General features: G+C 42.6%; 1 long non-coding RNA gene across 5 annotated transcripts in view; it reads right to left on the bottom strand.

Moving 5' to 3' along the window:
• LOC125632045 (uncharacterized) overlaps positions 1 to 16,555 on the bottom strand; it is a 209,199-nt gene that overhangs the window by 78,987 nt on the left and 113,657 nt on the right. The gene's annotated exons all lie outside the window — the stretch shown is intronic.

The following is a 16,555-nucleotide window of genomic DNA, read 5'->3' as shown; positions in this document are numbered from 1 at the left end:
CTTAAATAAGACAATGAATACCCAAGCACCTTAGGTGTAGGCAGTTCATGGGAGAAGGGATCTTTGCAGAACAGAAACCAAACCCTTCTTTAACTGTTTAATGGTGAAGCTAGACTGGCACAATAAAATCAGACACTTTGTTAAACTGGGGTATAGCTGAAACACACAGTTTTAAGACTCCCCTAATCCCTGCATGATGTAATGATCTGTTTCAATTCATGGCCATGACTTTTCAACATATGCATTGGCTGACTAAGGGGGAGTCCACACTGCAAGTTATATAGGCCTGGACATGCAGCTTAGAACAGATGAACTATAATCACTATGAGCTCTATTCTACAGCCTTTACTCCCTTTATGAAAGCAGTTCTACCAAAGGATTTACTCTGTGAGTAAGGGCTACATAGTCATGGAGTTATAATAATTCTCACTGTGAGCACAACAATGAAAGAAGCTCATATTTACAAAGGAACCTACAGGCATTAAATCCCTAGCTGCCACTGATTTCAATACAGGTTGGGTGCCCAAGTCCATTGGGCTCTTTTGAAAACCCCAGCCTAAATCGTTTGTGAAGAACAATCCGCTTCCTTACCCACCCCCACCCCCCAAAATAGGGATCCCATTAAAGCTGAAAAAAGTTTTAAATTCCATAAAGACATTTATTTTATGTGAATAAGGAATCATGCAGAAGAGCTGTATTGGAATAGCAGTAAACCACCAGTCATTTGTTACAGCATTTCATTTCTAGACAGATGGGAGAAATGAATACACTCACCCATTTATCTAGAAATCAAATATCATATACATCCACTTATTCTTTATTGCTTAATTCTATTCAGGGTATAGGTTACAGTGATTTCTCCAGGGTGAAATTGTCCTTCCCCATCTCACCATATTCTGATAATAAGTGGAATGAGTTTGATATATTGAAACACTCCTTTCCCCGATTGTATTTTTCATTCAGTACTAAAGCTGAGAACACTGTGGCTGCAAATACTGTATAATATTTTCTTAGGAAAATAACGAATTCCAGGTCTCAAACAAAAGACCTAAATATATGGCATTGTAACAAACCAGTGCAATTCCCTATAAATAAAATAATAATAAAATAATAATTTGCGGTACCTTGAACAGAAAAAGAAGAAAATTATGTTCAGATTTGATCATTATATCTGAAAATTCCCAAGAATACAATGACCAAGCAGTGAACTGTGCACCTCCTTTATAAAACTATGCACCTCCTTTATTAAAGTGATACGTAATATACACAAGAATGACCTGTGGAGTGAAGTAATGCAAAGCACAGAATTAAAACAAAACGGATATAACCCAGCAAAAAGGACATTATTTTCTAAAAAAAAATAGAAAGATACAGGATAGATTAAGACCTACCTCTTTATATTAGCTTTCCCCCAATAACTGTGTTTTGATAGATAATACAACAAATACATTTCTATCAAACCTCATGGGTTTACACAAAGAAAATGGAAAAATTCAGGAGAATGCAATAGAGTCTGATCTCTTTAAATGTGCTCGGCTCTCGAATCCCATGATGATGGGCATGTTACAATAAATGGAGAGATTATGGAGTGGTGACAGGGGCAGAGGGATGCCATGACCATATTCTTCAGGACACAGTACAGACAAAAAAAAAAAGACCTGCATACACAGCACTAAATCTTCAGATGGTGTGAATCAATGAAGCTCCATTGCCGTCTATGGAGCTACAGCCATTTACATCAGCTAAGGATTTAGACCAAAGGCTCTCTAAAAAGATCGTATTTGTAACATATATGTCCATCTTTGGAGACAGGTACTGGAAAAGGTATATTATGGAGCAGATGGCAATGCTCTATAATTAAGGTTGCAACTGAGATTTCTATTATAATAACAAATGTGGCTCTTATTCCTGGCTCTAAATTCTACACTCTCTCTCTCTCTCTCTCGCATCAGACTTGACAAGCTGTAGCTTAGTTCTCTGGCCGAGGTAGAATTTGCAGCGATAAAAACAAGGAATTCCTGAATTAGGACACTCTAAAATAATGTTTACCAGGGTTCATAAAACCTGAACTTTCTTGCCACTTCATAGCCCTGCCCAAAAGCAGAAGATAATAAGCACACTGCGGAAAGAAGAAAATAAGACAATGTACTGACTTTTCTGGCTGACAGCTAATGCACAGCACCAAAATGACATAACAATTACACTTCAAAAGCTATTACCATTTTGAATAGGATTATTTTTATGAATTATCCTCCCACAGCAGGGACCATGCAGGGCAGATATTTTGTACCTTGGTTCTGGCTTCACCCACACAAGGCCTGGCCCACTGCCTATTATACAAGCACACCTCCTAGAACCTATAGGAAGGAAACTCTGCTTCTAGAGGAGAGAGAATGGGGCTTAGGGAAGGACATCTTGAGGTCTACAGGAGGGGAGAACCCCAAGCCTCCCATGAGCCTTAGTTAGACCTATTAGTCCCATGTCAGTGTACATACCTCTATGTAGGCCTCTCGGATCAATCTATTGACTTTAGAGCTTGATTTTATTTATTTATTTCAGGAATAATATCACAGACACTGATTGTAGATTTGATAATTATAGCACATAGGCCATTATTTTGTGTATGTATTACCAGAGTGTGACACACTGTACCCCATGTAATACCCTGCAACCCCATATTCACCACTCTTATATGGTCAGACGTTGTATAAAGTATGCCTTGTGAGGTTTCATTTGAAAAGTTATAGTCTACTGAACATTGTCTGGTTAAAATGTGTGTATCAGCTGTGTCTATGGAGTTATTAGATTTTGCTACATGTTCGTTAGTGAAACATGTAGTGATTCTGGGGAACATCCATAGACTAGCTCCTCAGAGATAACAAAGGACTGTAAACAAGCCTTGCATGTCACCTCAAAAGTCACGTACACAGCAGGTGTGTGCAAGAAATTTACAGTTCACCTGAGAGACACTTCGAATCTCACGTACACCACAGACTTATTGTCTGCACTCCAGCAGGGGACGGTGTGGAAGGACAGTATTCCTCAAAGGCAGAAGGAGCGTATAAAATAAGGGACAATGGCTTCCTCATTGCCTTTCCTCCCCCACTTCTATGCATAGCAGCAAGATTGCTCAAAAGACAAAAGGGAGCATCTTTGAACTGTTAGGGGTAGTCCTGGCTGGAATGTTTTCCAATCAGTATGAAGTGTTGAAAGATATTGGGTAAGAGACCACTTTTGCTTTCAAATCTTACTTACCTTGGTAAAAGTTTCGGAATTAGAATGTGTTATTATTTTTTGTAACCAATTCTGACCTTTATGCCTTATCACTTATCTTTCTCTAGTGATTAAACTTGCTTCATTGTTTATTTAAACCCATGTGCTTTTGGTTGAAGTGTCTGGGGAATCTCTACTCAGATCAACAAAGGCTGTTGCATGTTCATTACTCTTTGATGAAATGACCGACTTTTAAGAAGCTTACATGTTTGGGGTGGTGGTTAGGAGGCCTTGAACAGTGTAAAACTCGTATTTCTGGGGCACAAGCCTGGGACTGAGGTATGTGCTGGTGTTGCCCTGTATCATGAGTGGCTGAAAGGGAGCATTTGTGTAACTTTGCTGGGCATGCTAATGGCTGTGTGAGCAGGGCCTGGAGAGGCTGGTTTTCACTAACAGAGCAGCGTAAGAGACACTCTGGTCTGGAGAATAAAGGTGACTCAGCAGTTCAGTGGCTCAGGTTGCACCATGAGGGATGTCACACAAAGCAAGGGCCTGCTTCTGCAAGTACTGTACATCTTAATATGTGCAGTGCTTACTACCGTGAACTACAGTGAGGCTGCAAAGTAGTAAATAGAGCTGGTTGGAAATATTTTGAGAAACAGTTTTTCATCAGAAAATGCCAGTTTGTCAGAACTGAAACTTTTCATGGAAATGTACCAGTTTCACCAAGAAGGCTGCTTTGGTCCAGAATGGAATTTCTGATTAAAACCAGAGAGAGGCCTCTCCCTTCCCCCACGCCCAGAAGAGCCAGTAGGCTGGTGGATAGGGTACTTATCTAGGATGCTAAACATCCTGGTTCAACTCCCTATACTACCTGATTCAGCACAGGGACTTAAACTGTGACTTCCACATCCTAGGGGAGTGCCCTATTGCCTGGGCTATGGAGTCACTCTCTCCCAATAAATATTTAATTTTTTATGCAAAGTGGAACAACTCCAACAAGAAAGGTAGAATCAGGCAGACCAGCGGCTTGAGTCTCCCACATTCCATCTGAGTGGGGATTAAACTGGATTATGTTGAGTTAATCTGCTTTTAAAATGCTGGTGTATACCTGACACAATTCATTAACTCTTCATTTATTGTGAACTCTGAAATCCTCATTCAAAGTGAACTAAATGTGCTGCAAATTGAGGTTGTTCAGTCTGTTTCAGGTGCACACAATGCTGCTGCCTACTGCTTTTGCAGTCCTCCGGTGGTTGTTTTGTGGATTTGTGCTGGAAATGGCCCACCTTGATTATCATGCACATTGCAGGGAGAGTGGTCACTTTGGATAAGCTATTACCAGCAGGAGAGTGAGTTTGTGTGTGTGGTTTTTGGAGGGGGGTGAGGGAGTGAGAGAACCTGGATTTGTGCAGGAAATGGCCCACCTTGATTATCATACACATTGTGAAGATAGTGGTCACTTTGGATGGGCTATTACCAGCAGGAGAATGAGTTTGGGGGGGTGGGGAGGGTGAGAAAACCTGGATTTGTGCTGGAAATGGCCCAACTTGATGATCACTTTAGATAAGCTATTACCAGCAGGACAGTGGGGCGGGAGGAGGTATTGTTTCATGGTCTCTGTGTGTATATAATGTCTTCTGCAGTTTCCACGGTATGCATCCGATGAAGTGAGCTGTAGCTCACGAAAGCTCATGCTCAAATAAATTGGTTAGTCTCTAAGGTGCCACAAGTACTCCTTTTCTTTTTGCGAATACAGACTAACACGGCTGTTACTCTGAAACCCATCACTGACCTGTCTGTTTACCTGTGAGTTCTCGCCTGCTTTGGTGTCAAGCTGACCAGTTGTCCCCTCCCTATTTGAAAACCACTGCAGGGTCAGAATCTGCCCATTTGCTCCTGGATTTGAGAATATCGGCATTGGTGCGATATTACTCCGGAAGCCCTGCAGCATGCCTTGCACAGCTGCTTGGAGCCATGCTGAGCACTGGATCTCATCACCATCTGAGGAGACGCATCAGTACACAAAGTGCTTGTGGCAAGCCACCAAAATAAAAGTCTTTCTCTGGAGTCTGCTAAGCAGATAATCACAAGCGGCCACAGCTGAGAAACTAAACAGTGCAGGATAAAAAGCAAACAGCTCAGGAGAACTTAAATTGAAACTAGGGATGCTGAGAAAAGGTCTGGAAATGTCACTTGATCATTCTTTTAGGTGCTGGACAGGATTTTGCATAGTCCAATCCAGCACTGCTGCTCACTCTCTCACCTCCGTCCGTATCCCCCAAAGACGACCAGCAAGAGTCATGTACATGAGGAGACAAGGGAAGAGCCCTCCACGGAAAGCAAGCATCTCTTTGGGACTCAGTACCATGACATCGGCCAGGTAGAAGGCGAGCCTGATTTCTGCTGTGTAGCAAGTAAGCCAGATTCCTTCCATGTAGCAGGCAAGCCCAGTTCCCAGCCAGAAACCCAGGCTGGGACTCGGGAGGCAGATCCTCCAGAGGGAATTTCAGCATGTAAGTATCTATCTTTACAATGTATTACTGTTAGTACTATTACTGTGCTACACTGCTTCATGAGCTTCTGCTCAAGGTGCCCCAAGGTTGCAGCCATTTTAGGTGGATGTGAGCTAGCAGACTTTCCGAGTGTCAAGCTCCCTCCCTCGAGCCAGGCCGTCCATTTAGCAGGCCTGGAGAAGTTTTCAAAATGGGGACTGCCCCAGCCATGCAATCAGCCTCTGTCTCATGCTAAAACCCCAACTATTGACTGTTTTGAGTTCCACCGCATGGAGGGCACATACCCATCTATCTTTTTTCCTTTCTCCTCCCTTTATCTGACGTGCTCAGTGAAGACTCCACACCCCCGTCAGCACTGCTTGCCAGCTTAAAACAGTGTCCAATAGGATGGCGCTGGTGCAGTCTCACACCACCACTAGACACCCCCTCAGTGGCTGATTTGGATAAAGAAAACATTCATTTGTGAGAAATTCAACAGCTTATTGAGGCAGTGGTTACAGGAAGTTTGGTTAGTATTCTCAGCTTACATGAAATAGACATGGACATTGCATGCCTGTAAAGGTACAAAGACTACAGCTTCCCACGGAGGTGTAGATGAGCTATAATACGCATGCTCATAGGAAAAGAGCTTTACCTTAGGGACAGCAAATGTCTGAATGGCTTTTCACAGGCTTACCTAGAGCAAGACTAATGACAGTGATATGTTTCTCAGTCATTGCAAACCCACTCTATATTTCTCTGCATTTTTGCCATGTCTCCAGGAGAGAGAAAGCAGGATCTAAGACTTAGAACTTGCTCAATTTTTGTCCAGATGTTATGGGGGATAGCTGCACAGTCATTCCCCTGATATACTCACAACTCCCTTCCACTCCTGCACCACTTCTGCAGGGGCGGTATGTTGGTGAATAACTCACTGCCCTTTGCCAGCCTAAAGGGGATGTACGGAGTTAGTCCTCTGACAGACACCATAAGAGCAGCTCCAAGGCACAGCAAAACTGTACATCAAAACTGGAAACAGAATTCTCTCTCCATGTCCTCCAAGATACAATGGCAAAGCCAAACAGCATATACTGCACAGACAAAAATGCCACTGTAGCCCTCCTCATGCACTCACCATTTCTATCTCTAAGGTTCCCCCAAAACTGCGAAGAATCTCAGGGAAAGAAAATCAGACATCCATATTTTAAAAATGCTATCATAGCCTCTCTGGAATATGCACAATGACTCTTTTTGCTACTGCTGATATTTTTTTTCCTACTCCCACAGCCAGACCCTCAAGGACAGGGCCTTTATCAACGGCTGAGCAGCTGGGTAACCTGAGGAGGAGAAAATGGAAAACTCAGGATGAAATATTTGCAGACCTCATTGCAAAGCCCCAGTGACAAATGAAAATAGCAGAGAGTGGAGGCTGTACTTGAGGACAGAGAGGGAAAAGAAACAGAGCTCTCCAGAGAGATCATGGGAGTGGGCAAGGACAGCACAGCAATTGCCAGGGACAGCCATGGCAAAAGACAGCTATACCCTCCTACTTTTTACTGGCCACAAGGGCTCGCGAAGGGTAGAAGAGAGGAGTGAATGGGGGGTGGGGTCTTGCAGGGAAGAGGCAGCGCAGGAACGGGGCCTTGGGGGAACGGGCAATGCGGGTGTGGGGCTTGGGGAGAAGGGGTGGCATGGGAACGGAGTCTCAGGGGGATAGGCTGGCACAAGGGTGGGGGCACAGGGAGAAGAGATGGTGCCTTGGCAGGAGAGGCAGCATGGGGGCAAGGCCACAGTTCAGGTGCCAGTGGCCCCCCCACACACACACACTTTTAGCACCCTTCTGCCACTCCTGACAGAAGTGCATGCTGCTGTTAGGGCAGCAGTCAATGCAATATTGTAACCAGGACCCAGCCACGTCATGCAGACCCTGAACAATACATGCCACTGGAAACACCAGCAATTCCTCTCCTCTGTACCCCTGCAGAGAGCAGAGGCCATTCCCTTCACAGACTCCAGCTCAGGGAAGTGAGAACAGTTTCACTTGGGCTCCAGCTCTTTTGAGACCCTTAACGCCCTTGATAACTTTGAGTCTTGCCACTTATCACTAAAAGGCCCACAAACAAGAAGAGGCAGAGGCAAAGCATATTCTCGCCTGGGACTTTAAGACCCTCTCCCCTTGTGTTGTGCCCTGCACTGTTGCACTTCGATTTTTCTGTTTCACATTTGTTTTCTTTCTAGTTGTTAGATAATAGATTGCTTTTTAATACATGGTTTAATAATAAAAACCTGTTATTTCATTATTGTTTCAGTTAAAGGTTTATAATCCTTTGTTACACAATTGAGTCTTGTTTAATAGTAAAAATGTTTAAAAATTCATAAGTAAGGAGTTATCAATATATTTTACACAGAAAATCCTTATGTTTGAACTAATTCATTTTTACCCAAGCATCTCCCTTCCACCCTCATGGGTTAACAGCTAGATGTACAGCTGCACATTTTAAGGCCAGAAATTCAAAGTAAGAGCAATAGGCATTCCTGACAATATTGCCCCAGTTGTTTCCTTCTATAGATAGATAGATAGATAGATCTTGCTGGTTGCTCAAACCATTGAGCAAGTCTCTGCACCTCAGCCTCCCACCCATCATTAAGGCTTTCTCCCTTACGCTCACAGATATTGTACAAAATACATCATGATGCTAATCGTTAGGTTGGGAAGCAGCAGGGGGAAAATGTACTATTTCACAAACAGCACCATCTTCCTTTCAAATGGCCAAATGCGCACACTACTACCATTCTTGCAACTACTGAGATGATAGTTAAACAGTTCCTTTCATCTGTCCAAGTGGCCTGTGAATGGCTTCATTAACCAGAGAAGCAGAGGCCAAGCCAGGTCTCCCACGATAACTGGAAAAATCGCCACACCATTGATGCCCATAGTGATCCTAGGGGCACACAGTCCTATATCCAGTCATAGCTGAGCTTTCTGAAAGATGTGAGCATCATAGACCCTTCAAGGCCACCACGCATTTATGTCTGTAAATCTACCACGGAGGTCAATGAGCTCTCGCAGCACCCTTTCTGCTAATACAGTCAGTGCCCTGGTGAAGGGACAAAAAATAGGCACATGGGTCCTGATCTGTTGTCCCAGTGCAGTTTGGGACTGCCATGTGTGCAAAACCATCTATAATCTCTTGAGCATTACCAAACTTTATAATCCAATGCAATAGTATGTTTTTCATTGCAGTACACAGCCACATGACAATGACCCCAACAGCTTATCATCCACGCTAAACTGGTTTCCTATGGACTGGTAGCATTTGGGTGTGGCCAGCTTCCAGTTGGCAATGGCGACCCACTTTTCCACAGGCTTGGGGCATTGCACATAGGTATGCTGCTACATTAGCTCCAGGGTCAGTTCAGCACAGCTCTCAAAAAAGGTTGCCTTCACCATCCTGAAATTCTCTCACTACCATTGGTCACCTCATCTCTGCAGAACTACCCTTTCCCACCAATCCACGCTGGTTTTCCAAGCCCAGAAAGAGCGCTGCACCACAGGAAGCTTTGTTCCAGGAACTTCTCCTCTAGTATCAGCTTCTTGGTGTCCTCCTCATCTTCCTCATCCCGCTTCCTCCAGCACTGAAGTTCCTCCTGCAGTGGAGATGCTGCTCCTGCCACACCGCCGGCTCAGTGGTGCAGTAGGCAGAGTCCAAAGTGAAATTCATCCAGTTTTGAAAGATGAAATAAAACCAAATAAGTCTCTGCATATTCATGGTTGCCAGCATAGCCACATGGAGCATTGTTGGGTGCGTGCAATCTGACAGCAATTCAGAAACGGTGCTAGCCCACCCAGAAAGGAAACATGGAGTAGAGACAGAGGAAACATGGCATTTTTTAAAAATGTTCTGCTTCTGCTATGCATCCCACAGATCAAAATTCAAAAGAGCGTAGGACAGACTCCAAGAATGCCACGGGCTTAATACACAGCAAACTGCCACTGTGTGTACACATGATGCAGATTGAAAGATGGCACAGGTGTCCTGTGTGCACACTGTTAGGCAACTTGAGTCTTGCACCTTACCTGATGTGCATCAAAAAGCTTCAGATTAAACCATCCGTGTGGACAAACCCTTTGCATGTGAACTCATTAAGGGAGTACTTCCATGCTAAGCAAGAAAGTGACCAACCACTTGGGAAGCAACAATGAATATCCTGTTTTTTTATCAAAACCCCTCTCTCCTTTTCCCTCACCAAATTAATGATAAATATTCTTTATCAGATATCTTTCATGTTCATGCACACTACTTATGAAGAGCGGAGAAGTGCATCTTCACTAGAGCTGATCAAAACTTTTTGTACACTAGTTGTTTCCAACAAACAATGGCTTTTTTTCCCACAAAAAAAAAATTGTGGAAAATTTTTGTTAATTGACGTTTTTTTCAATGAGAAACCCAAAACATTTTGGGAAACCAGAAACAACCCAAAACTGATTTTTTTTTTAACACAGGAAGTTTTCCATGAAAATTTTCAAAAAGAAAAGGGAGCATTTTTTCATTTCTTTTGAATATTTTCCTAGGAAATATTTATCAGTTTCCAGACAACACTAACATTTGCATTTCCAGGTTTATCCTCACGCTTTCTGTTCTGGAATAACTGAGTGCCATGAATGGATAGATGGATGTGGATGATCACTTATTACAATAACTCTTTTAAAAATCTATGTTGGTGTATCTAGGAAGTGACCTGTCTGCTAGGGGGGAAAAAACCCATCACTTAAATGCAAGCAAATAATATAGAATTAGGGCTGGCTTGAGCCATTCCTTCAAAGGAGAAGAACTGGGGGTGGATTATAGAACAATTCCTTTGTCACCATGCTGATATACTGAAAGCAGCTGACTCTTAGACCAACATATTTATTTCTTTGGAGGAATGTAGGTGTTTGAAACCAGGCCATATTTCTGGAGTAGGCTTTGCCAAAGATGACTCAGAGAAACCTGATTTAAGTTATAAAACCAACTAAACCTTTCGTAACAAAACCAAGAAAACAACAACAAAGTTTTACAATTCGTCAGTGCTTGAACGCACACCAAGTTATGAATTTTGCTCCTGAGGCTGTACGGCAGCATTTCCTTGACCGACCAGCCTGGAGCTTGAAATAGAATGAGTACTATAGCATTAAACTAGAACAGGGTGTGCATTAGTGGGCAATTGGTGCATACCTTGGGTGTGTTGCGTGAGGTAAGAGGATGAAAGCCAAGTGCTTTCCCTTTGGCCAACTGAGGAGCACATAATTAGTAACCTACTAATGCATACCCTGGAGGGGAGGCTAATTGCTATTAGAGCAGGCACATTGATTTTACTATTCTTCTCTTTCATGCATCTTGTGCTGGATAGTAACATGAGAGGACTCTGTGTTTCCAAAATTAAACTGCCTCTTTATTAAGAGGTCTGTTTACAGAGATGCTGAAACTGTGTGCATTCAAGTCTGTGTGCATTCAAATCATGTGCACACAGACTGACTTCCTGGTACCTCTTCAAAACACTTTCCTTCTGTAGTTTGTGCTCCTGTTATACCAATAAAATAAAATAAAAACCAGCAGGATCTTATCAAAGGGGAAAAGGCAAAATGCCACATTTATTGTGAATACAGAAAGAATCATAGTAAGCAGTTAGTTATAGCTATAACATTCCATTCAATCTCATATTTATTCACACATTCATTCATACACACACACACAGGTTCTGCAAGGTTGTTATCATAGTTACCAGCCTTAGAGTTGCTCATGCCAAGCCACTGGGCAGGTGGCCTGGACATGAGGAGGGAGCAGGGCCTTCTCAGATGCTCATCTGATGCTCCTGGAAGTTGGTTTGCAGAATCAGACCCCAAAGTTCTCACTTTCTAGAGTCCATTTTGATAGGAATTTCTTCCTATGCCAGTCTAGGGGAATTGCTTCATCATGCTGTTGCTGAATTAATCAGCAAATGGCACATTCCTGTCGGCTCTGTGCTGCCAGATGTTATCTTGTTCTTTGGTTCTCCAATTCTTGAGGCTGTTGGGTGGATTCCAGTCTGCCCTCCGGGAGCCTTCTGGGTTATTTCCACTTGATGCCTTCTTCAGCCAATGGACACTGGATTCTTAGGCTGGCACCCCCCTGATCATTCAGTTATTATCCACACCAGGCATCCATCCACATACATCCTCTATCTCTATTTTAATCACAATTGTTAACAAAGCGAGATGACTACAACAAAAGGGCGGGGAGTCTCTGGGTGCTGTTTCTGTTGTTACAGAGTATTGCTTTGAGTCTCTCTCTCTGTGAGTAGTTGTTGTTACAAAGAATTGCTTTGAGAACAGACTCTGTCTTAGAATGTACTAACATAATTAGCAGCTTGCAAGTTTCACACATAGAGGGAGAGAAACAGAGACCTCTTAATAGTAATACCCTGGAATTTAAACTATGGGGAATCAAACTCATTTGTGATTTTAATACACACTCCTCCCTCCACGTTTAATATGATCCAACACTCCTCCCTCCACGTTTCATGCCAGTTGCTACAAATTTGGATTAATGAACATCTCCTAATTTAGCTGTTCACTAGAAATTAAGTTAAAAGTGGCTGAAAGGGTCATGGCCCGCTTCTGAAATGGTAGCTGAGCATGTGGCGGGTAAGGAGGAGCAATTCAAACTTGTCACTTTCTCCATCTGCCTCGAAGCTCTTCCGCTTCCTGCTTCTCTTCAGCTGCATACCAATTCTATGTCCTTTCCCCATCAACATAGTCATTTAGCATTATGTGTGTGGGGATTTATTTTTGAATGTGACTGAGTGAAGACATCCCAGGTGGGTACTATTGAGGGGATGCACTGCTACAGCTTCATCAATAAAGGCCCAGCTATCAGAATGCTAGCTATCAGAATGCAATTTTGAAAAAAACAGTCTCTCCAAACACATTTACTTTTTATTTATTATTATTTTTAATTATTAATTATTATTATTAATGATTACTCAAGAGACATATAGCATCTGAAGTGTTTCAGGTACTTTGCAGACAGAAAAAAGACTAGTCCCTGCTTCAAGGGCTTACATTCTAAGGACCTGATCCTGCAAAGCCATATTTTAATTTTACACACAGTGAGTACCCCATTGACTTACACATGTGCATAAATTTAAGACCAGTGTGACAGGGCAAGGCCAGATGGCTACAGAAAAGTAGTGGGAGATAGAATAATTAGCTCCAGGCTAAACAAATCCCTGGTACCAGGTTAAGTGAAATGGAAGCTGCTCCAGGTCAATTAAGACACCTGGGGCCAATTAAGAACTTTCCAGAAGGCAGGGAGAATGCTAGGTTGATTGGGACACCTGAAGCCAATCAGGGGCTGGCTGAAACTAGTTAAAAACCTCCCAGTCAGTCAGGTGGGTGTGCATGTCAAGAGCTGTGGGAGGAAGTTGCGCTGTTGGAGAGGCTGAGTAGTACACACCATATCAGGCACAAGGAAGGAGGCCCTGAGGTAAGGGTGAAGTGGATCTTGAGGAAGTGAGGGCTGCTGTGGGGGAAGTAGCCCAGGGAATTGTACATGTCATGCTTCTAAAGGTCAGCTACCATAGCTGATACTATTAGGGTCCCTGGGCTGGAGCCCGGAGTAGAGGGTGGGCCCGGGCTCCCCCCCACCACCACCTTTGCCCCCTGATTAATCACTGAGACTGGGAGACAACAGAGACTGTGCAAGGAAGGATAACTTCTCCTCACCTCCCTTACTGGCTTATGATGAAAATGGCTCAGTCGACTGTGACCTTTGTCTCTAGAGAAAGAAGGGTTATGTGGAGGGTCACAGTGAGCCTCTGAGGCTAGCAAAATCTGCCAGGAAACATGGGACTCACGGAGGCAAGGACAGAGCTTTGTCACCACCAGATATAAATCTTTTCTGGATCAAGTTCTAAACTTAGATACACCATACTTCAGCTAGTTCATTCAGTCTTTTATACAGCAGCATTAACCATAATCCCTCAGTTCTTACTACTGATTACCACACCTATGATTATTTACATTAGTTCCATCTGAACTGGTCCAGGCCTATGGATAGCATTATCAGAGAGCTTCTCACAGCTTCACAGATCTAGACTATTTCTGGATAAAACTGTGAAGAAGAAACTGTTGTTGTTGCTCAATAGGTAGCATACATGAAGAAAAGAGAAAAGACAGAATGGTGCAGTGATAGAGGAAAAATGGAGAAGAAGGTGTTAGTTTAGTATTAGAGCTGGCTGGCAAAGAGAGGAAAAATTCACACACAAAAATTTCCTTTTTTATTTACATTTCTAATTTTCATATTTTTAAATTCAAAATTTCTTCACAATTAAAAAAAGTCAACCAGCTCATCACTCACACATACACATACACACACACACATATATAATATATACCAGAAAACATTCCCAGAATATGAGACAGTGACATTCATTTGGAACATCCCCATAGATGTTGGAATGAAGGGGAAATTATGTAACTTTCATTTATCTCCTTAGGATTTTTATTCTCTGGGATCCCCAAATAAATAAATAATCAAACAAACAAAACAAACAAACCCCCAAAGCAATGGAGATAACAATAAATCATTTTCATACAAATTCCCTGAGAGCCCTTTCCACTACGACCCCAGAGGATTAAAGGATTAAATTTTCCCCCAGGTCAGACTGACAGAGACCCTGGGGATGTGGAGGCAGGATCACCTTCCCCTGCAGCGTGACACAGGTCACTTTTTGGTTTGAATTAGAGTAAATGGTGGATTCTCTGTATCTTAAAGTCTTAAATCAAGAGGACTTCAGTAACTTAACGAGAGAATATGGGTGAGGTTCTGTGGCCTGCAATGTGCAGGAGGTTAGACTAGAACAAGATGACCATGATGATCCCTTCTGTCCTTAAAATCTATGGGTCTAATTACAGCCTAATATAAACAAAGTTAACTATCCCATTATGATGGTACTAGTCTTTCTACCCCTAGTAGGCTAGCCATGTCATTGCAGTCGCTGTGCATTTATTTGAAAGCATTTCTGCCTAGGGTCTGCCTAAGTTAAGTTAGTAGCAAGGACAAATTTCAGAACTGCAAGAAAAGCAATTGCTTCAAAAGCTCTTCAGCAGCAGATCCACACATACAAACACACCCACAAACACACACAGCCCTACACAAAGGAAAAGAGTCAAGTACAAAAATCTTTGTGTGCAAAATCCTAAGAAACTACTACACACATTTTAGAAGGAATTTCAATGTATGTAAAATGAGCCAGGGAGAAGGGGAAGGAAAACGAGTTTCTCGCTTCAAAAGCTCTGCAATAATATCATGTTCATTGCTATGGTGTGCACTTGATCAGTCACACTTCTGAAGGTTTTGAAAAATGTGACTGGGAGTGTTTAACAGTATTGTGTTAGCAGTTAATCATCAACAACTTAAAAAGACATTGAAATCTGTTGTCTAGAAAGAAAAGGAAGAAATGTGGGAGGGGGGAGCACGCAGAGGGGTTGAAAATTAAATCAGTTTGAATATTCGTTAGTATTACACAGTCAGTAGCAGGAAATTTGTTCCTGAGAAATGTGGGGTTGTGACCTTTTTATTCCGAGAGATCCTGATTTTGCATGGGTCTTCATGATATCTTCTCCTCCTACCTATACCCCAGGGGCATGGTTTCTCCTACTGAGAGGGAGATTAAAGAGGGAATTGCTGAGCGGGGGAGAGAAAAGCAGAAAAAGAGATGAATAAACTGGCACTAAAGTCTTTACTATCCAAGTGGTGATTAAAATTCAATCGCCCCACAACAGCACTCTTATTTTTATACAGACGTCAACAACTTCTTTGAACTCATGTTGAAAGGTAACCCAAAAACTTTTTATTAGAGTTTGAGACCATTTCCTGAGGACACCAACGAGCTGTTTTTGACATATACTAGTGGTGCTCACTTGCTGTATAATGAGTATCCATCTACCTACATTCTCTTCCCTGACTTAATCTGGCTTACACAAGTAGAGCAACTTGCCTATTAAATGGCAAACTGTGGAACAAACTGTATAGTTGGTGACTGATTACTTTGCAATTAGTGATCATCTAAGGAGCTTTGCCTTGGCTGAAAAACTAGTATTCAGGATACTAACAGAATTAATCAGTCATTAATATTATCAAGCTACTATACAACCCTATTAATTATTGTTACATCCTATTTTAAAATACACTATTTAAAGGCTAGAGGGTGTCCTTGTCTTACTTTGACTGAGTGGAGGAGTGATGGTTCCTCCACACACCGTTGGCTGAGTGCGAACTATCCAGATCTTGGATCTGGGTCTGGTGGTTTCCAGATATTTCCCCATGCAAAAAGCAGAACAGTGAAGGCAGATAGAGAGCCAGAGAGTGGATAAACCCTTGGCTCTGTTTCCCTTTCCACATTCATTGGCCTGAGTAGCTGACCATGCACAAAGTGGAGAGTGAGTTGCATCCCTTAAAGGTTCCAGTTGAAACACCAAGGAAGCAGAACTTAATAACTACCCCAGCAGAGCACTGAAGGAATCTATAAATAAACCTATGCAGTGTTACAGTGTCCCACTCAGACCTCGGTCTTAACCAACACAACTCGTCCTTATGCACATAGCGCCTGAGCTGCAGCCCAATGAAGTCAATGGGAATCTTCCATTGACTTCCATTGACTTCATTTATAGGCATTGCTTCAGGCCTATAAATAGTCCCATTGATCTCATTGTGACTACTTTTGCAAGTGACACTAGTCACCTGAAAAAGTGCTTCCAGGAATGGGCATTAAAACTTTTGACCCATTTCTAATGCTCATGTGAGGTTGGGTAATTTCTTCCCTGG

This window comes from Caretta caretta, chromosome 2 (assembly GCF_965140235.1).
Source record: "Caretta caretta isolate rCarCar2 chromosome 2, rCarCar1.hap1, whole genome shotgun sequence".
Classification (NCBI taxonomy): Eukaryota; Metazoa; Chordata; order Testudines; family Cheloniidae; genus Caretta; species Caretta caretta.
Note: the sequence above shows the minus strand (reverse complement) of the source record. Positions and strands in the feature narration are given on the sequence as shown.